This window comes from Megascapheus bottae, chromosome 18, assembly GCF_031878675.1.
Source record: "Megascapheus bottae isolate mThoBot1 chromosome 18, mThoBot2.hap1, whole genome shotgun sequence".
NCBI classification, from domain to species: domain Eukaryota; kingdom Metazoa; phylum Chordata; class Mammalia; order Rodentia; family Geomyidae; genus Megascapheus; species Megascapheus bottae.
The window spans coordinates 39,431,857-39,437,461 of NC_143526.1; the positions used below are offsets into that span (position 1 = coordinate 39,431,857).

The following is a 5,605-nucleotide window of genomic DNA, read 5'->3' on the forward strand; positions in this document are numbered from 1 at the left end:
ATTTTATTAGGATAATAATAGTAGTTTAGTAGTAATAAGGAGTTTAATTTTTTTTTTGGCCAGCTTTCAGTTTGAACTAATGTCCTGAGTTTGCCAATGACCAGAGGCCCAGGTCTGTAACCCAAGCTTCTCAGGAGGCTCTCATGTAAGGACCACAGCTCAAAGTCTTCCAAGGCAAGAAAGATTGGGAGTCTCCTATCTGCAGTTAATCATCTTCTCCCCTCCAAAAAAAATAAAAATAAAAATAGAAAAACAGCTGTGTAGCAAGTGGTAGGGCACTCCCTATCCCCTTAAATATTGAGGAACATTGCCCAAGTCATGTCTCGAGCCCAGGAATGGAAAAAAGAAAAGGAAAATAAAATAAAAACCTCAAATTGTCTGCAGATTCCTGTCTCAGCAAGCGGAGGGGATCACGTTAACAGGAAGAGAAGCCACCTCAAACCCCTCTACCTTAGGGACCAGGACCGTGTCACCTGCGTCAAGTGCTGCAGGGGTGTGCTGGGACCCGCTCTCCTCCCCTCACCCCAACCTCCACACCCGGGGACGCATCCACGTGGACCTGAGGAACCCGGGCACAGCCCTGTCAGCTGCCATCCACCCCCTGAGCCCAGGACACCGACCCCACCCCAGGGCCCTGCTCCCTCCTCAGGACCTGCAGAAGACCTGGCTGCACAGCTTCTAGACTCTGCCTCTTGGCTGGAGTTGGCCTTGCTGTGTTGTCCTAATGATGGTGGGAATGGGGCGACTGGTGAGCGTGGGGACGGCCCCCGTGCTGCTGCTGCTGTCCTGTCTGGACACCAGTGGGTCTGCTCGTGTCAGGCCCGCCATACATAATTCTATCTTTTATCCATCTAATTTTACCTGGAAAGATTCAAACTTCATGCTCCCCCCAGTGAACAAATCTCTCATTCTTCAGTGGAATGTGTTTTATCATAAATTGCAGGCTCTTGACTGGCCATACTCTGTTATATATCTACCAAAAGGAAAGCCCTTCTCGGGGATTCTCTATTTCAAAGATAAATTCTCCAGAAACATTGTTCGTAAATTCCTCCCTGGTACCCCCCAAAATAAGAAAAACATAATCAAGAACTTTAATAAGACAGATTACTGTGTTGCTATTGATCTTCTCCACACTGGGTTACAGAGTGTTCCTGGAAATCGACCTGAAACACTCGTGGCCCCGTGCCTTCATTGCAATAGCTGGCACTGCCCTCAGGCCAGCCAGCCCTGCAGTTGTGGCTGGGTTATTCTCAGACCAGACCCTGACAATGGATATAAGCTAATTAGAACCAACTTTGTTGGAGTCAGGTGGTGGGATATTGATAACAGGAAATGAAATCACGTCAAATAGACCCCACCATGGGGGATGGGGTGCAGCCTGCTGGCCTGGCCCTGCCTTACCATTCCCCTTTCCTAAGGCCTACACCAGGCCTCTGCAGTGTATTCACTCACTTTTCCTCCACTTTGTCTGTGAAAGTGCTTGTAACCTGCTCCCTTTCTGGAAGAGGGCGCTGGCTTGCTGACTGAGGCTCCTAAGCCTGGGTCTGTGGTCTCCCGTGCAGAATAAACTGGTCCTTCCAAGCAAAGCTCTTCTTCTTGTCAGTGGGTAGCACAGCAATTAGGGCCAGAATCTAAGGCTGTTGTCCTCAGGCCGGTAACCTAGCTACTCAGAAGGCTGAGTTCTGAGGATTGCAGTTCAAACCTATTTCAGTAGGAAAAGTTTGTGATCATTTCCCTCCAATGAAGTAACTTTCCAAAATCCTGAGGTGGACCTGCGGGAGAAGTGGTAGATGGGCCTTGCACAAAAGAAAAAACAGTTCAACGACCTATCTAGACTCAGAGTTCAATACCCTGTACTGTCACCAAAATATCAACCAATCAATCAATAAAAATAAATAAATGAATAAAAGAAACTCCGGGCAGACTGAGTGAGCACAGCCCATGGCATCTCCAGGCCAGGCTCACTCTGCTGGCCTCCGCTCTCCTGGCTGCACTGTGCAATGAGAGGCTAAAGCCAGGTCTCTGACTGCTTTCTCCATTGCCCCAGTGGGACACAGAGGATGACTTTTCTCTCCCAAGCAAGAAAAACGGGACTGAGGGACAGGAGGGAGCCTGTCCAATGAGAGGGCTGAGAGAATGTCAGAGCAGTGGGCATCTTCACATCTCACCATAGAAGGGAGTTGAGACTTGACCCAGCCCAGTCCGGCTTGCTCCCCACACACCCACCCCTACATCTTACTAGCGCTCGGACCCTCGAACTGAGTGGGGAAAGAGCCTGCCCTAGAAAAGCATCTGCCAAGGTGTATGAAGAGAGGTGGAGCCCACTTCAGAGGTCATCCGAGGGTTCGGGGCCCCTCGGTGGCCTTGCTGATGAACTGCAGTGTCTCCACAGTGCTGGGAGAGGCCCAGAGGATGGAGGCCCTGTCCATCCCCAGGGTGGTCAGGACAGAGACAGATGGAGAGAACCCAGAGCCCCCAGGGCCTCCCTGCACCTCCATGGCCTCTGCCTGCATCTAAGGGGAGGACGCCCCTGCAGCGTGGCCCTGGCAGCTCTGCCCAGCTCTCCCTGCTGCTGGCTTCACTGCTGCCACAAGGGAGGAGTGGGCCTCATGCAGACCCCAGGACTGTGTGAGCCACAGGAAGTGAGGTGCCCATGCTCCTCAGGCCCCAGCTTGGGGCTCTGTGTCCCCTGTCCCAGCTTCCTTCTGTGTGAGCCTCCAGGGGCTCAGCTGAGAGTGTGTATCATTTGAGGTCCCTTTCTCAGGGTCTCTTCATTGACCTCCTCATCTGAAGGTGTCGACTACTGGCCCCACCTAAGATCCCTGTGTTTGCAACAAATTTATTTTCTCTGCCTGTGTAGCTTTTGGTTGATTCCTAATCCAACATTCTCTCCCCCCTCTCTCCTTTTCCTTTCCTTTTTTTTCCACCCCAGTCCTGCCTTGAACTCAGGGCCTGAGCAGGGTCCTTGGGCTTTCTCAAGGCTAGAGCTCTACCACATTTCTGGTTTTTTCTATGTATGTGGTAGCTGAAGAATCAAACACAACTATGTCACAGAAATATGCGCCATTCACATTTCAGAAGAAAATCCTGCCACTCTGGACATGGCCTGTGAGCTGTCTGTGGGTCGCTGACTCCGTGCCTCATTTCTGATGTAGACCCTTCTTCTCAGAGATTTCCAAACCTGGCCTCCTTCTCTGCTCTCAGCTTCCCAGGCTGGGTCCCAGCTCAGGTCCAGTGGGCCTGTGGTCCATCCACCCACAGTGTCTTTATCCCCAGAGATAGATCCCAGGTGTGGCTCAGGTCCCAGGCCTTGAGCAGAGCCCTGGGCTTCCTCCTCAGCACCCAGCCCCATCCTGGCCTGCCTCTCTTTACTTCCTCCTCTCTGTGTACAGAGGTGGGGACTGTGTGTCTACTCGCTTGTCCCCAGGTGGCACAGGGACCACAGCCATAGTAGAACTGCAGGGAATATTTCAGTAAGGGCTCTCGCCCCAATTTTATATTTTGTTTCTGCTCCTTTTTGTTGTTATTGTTTTTGTCTGTACAATGTTTTGAACCCAGGAAGTTCAGCGTCCTTACTTAGCTGGTGCTCTAGCCCAGAGTGATGCATCGTTCCCAGTGTTTGCTGGCTGCTTTGGAGGTGAAGTTGAACAAACCTGTCCATTGGTGCTCACATTGAATTGTAGTCTCATGGAGTTGGAGGTGAGGTTCGGTTGGTAGAGCCTTAGCCAGTGTGGGAAAGCATCAGGCACAGAATTCAAATCTGGTCTCTGTTTATTAAAAATGAAAAAGAAAAGAAAAAAGAAACCTCCAAGAAGAAAACTAGAATTGTAGTTTCTTGAAATCAGCCTCCGGAGTAGAACCTTCTGGGCTTGGACTGCCTTTCTCATCAGCCTGCTGCCTTCTTCCAACATCAAGAAGGGTTTGCAGTGCTCGCTTCCGGCAGCACATATACTAAAATCAGAACGATGCAGAGGAGATCAGCGTGGCCCCTGCGTAAAGATGACAAGCAAATTCATGAAGTGTTCCATAGTTTTCTATGCTGCCATTAGAAAGAATGATATTGCCCCATTCATAAGAAAATGGAAAGACTTGGAAAAATCCATATTAAGTGAAGGAAAGCAGACCCAAAGGAGCACAGGCTCCATGGCGTCTCTCCTTTGTAATAATAGTACACACCTAGGATTTTCCTAGCAGAGGATCACCATACCTCAAAACCCATGTACATATGGTCACACAGGATGAGAGTAAACAAAATGAACTCTTGGTTAATGGAACAAGAGGTGTAGCTTTGTGATTGATGTACTATGTGAAGGTATTTCTTTTATCTTTTATTCCCACTTATGTTTAATCTCATGAGGTTACTGTACCTGAATTTGTATACTAGTATACTACATATACACTTATTTGTCTATTTGAAATAGGGAAAGGAAGGAGGAAAACAAGAGGACTAGGAGGGGGAGAGGAGAGAAAAAGGGGGACAAAAACATGAGGAGGGGTATCAAGGTTTGAGAAGTAATGTACCCACTACCTGACGAATAATAAAATACAAATAAATAAGTTTTCCCACTGCCACCCATGGCCTCCTGTGAATCCTTGAGCTTCTGTTTCAGCACTGGCCCCAATCCTGTAAAGCCATTATTTGAATGTGAGCAAACCTGGGGAGGCACCGTCCACCCTTCCCTGCAGCCCCACACCCACAGCTGCTGTGGACCCCAAATGGACCATCGCGTCCCCACCCTGAGGACAGGTGCCATGTCTCCTTCCTGCCCTCCCTCCTCACCCCACCCCAGCCCTATGGACTTCTTCCCTTCCCCCATCAGGACTGCAATCTGCCCACAGCACAATTCTCTAGCTATCTCTCTGCTAGGGAACAACCCCAGGCCATCTTCTCTACCATCTGCAGGCACAAGATCCGTAGAAGTTTCTGTGTGTTCCACACGTCCTCCCCTGTCACAGTCACGTCCTTAGCACCAAAGCCCTTTAAAAGCATCCATGGTCTCAGGCCCAGTGTCCCATTCTTGGTGGACCACAGGAGGCTGTGGAATTCCCTTCTCTGGCCTCAGCCCCAGCCAGCAGGGAAAGCACTGAAGCAGGACTGCCAGCCTCCCCTCCTGACTCTGCAGCCCCTGCTCAGGTAAGCACCTCAGCTCTGTGGGCCTGGGATTCGGGGAGGAGAGCACTTCCCACTGAGTCCAGATGTGGTGAGCTCAGGCAGGCAGAGTGGGTGCTGAGCTCCGAGTGTGGAAGCACAGAGCTACAGCTGCTGGGCTTTTCAGCTTTCAACTCCTGTTCATCCTTCAGTGCCCTTCTTTGCAGTTTGCCAGGCCTGCTTCCCTGTGCATCAGATGTTTCTTTCATGGTTCTAGTGACAATGAGAGTTTTTTCTTAGTGATTTCTATGTAAGGCCTACTGCTCATGCTAGAACTCTGGCACATATATTATTGATGTCATGCTTTCTCTGTCGCTTGAGCCACACCTGTAGATTGGTGTATTCTTGGAGATGGAGTCTCCAGGACTTTCTTTCAGGCTAGTTTGGGGCTTTTCATCTCCATAGTTGAGTTCTCATCCATTTCATATCTAGATTTATGGGATTGAGAGTCTGGGG

General features: G+C 49.9%; 1 non-coding gene across 1 annotated transcript; it reads left to right on the plus strand.

The window, feature by feature from the left end:
• The first annotated feature begins 3,926 nt into the window (after window positions 1-3,926).
• LOC150050573 (U6 spliceosomal RNA) lies at window positions 3,927-4,034 on the plus strand. Its single transcript, XR_016538769.1, has one exon. It is a non-coding gene; the product is annotated as a U6 spliceosomal RNA (small nuclear RNA).
• Window positions 4,035-5,605: the final 1,571 nt, after the last annotated feature.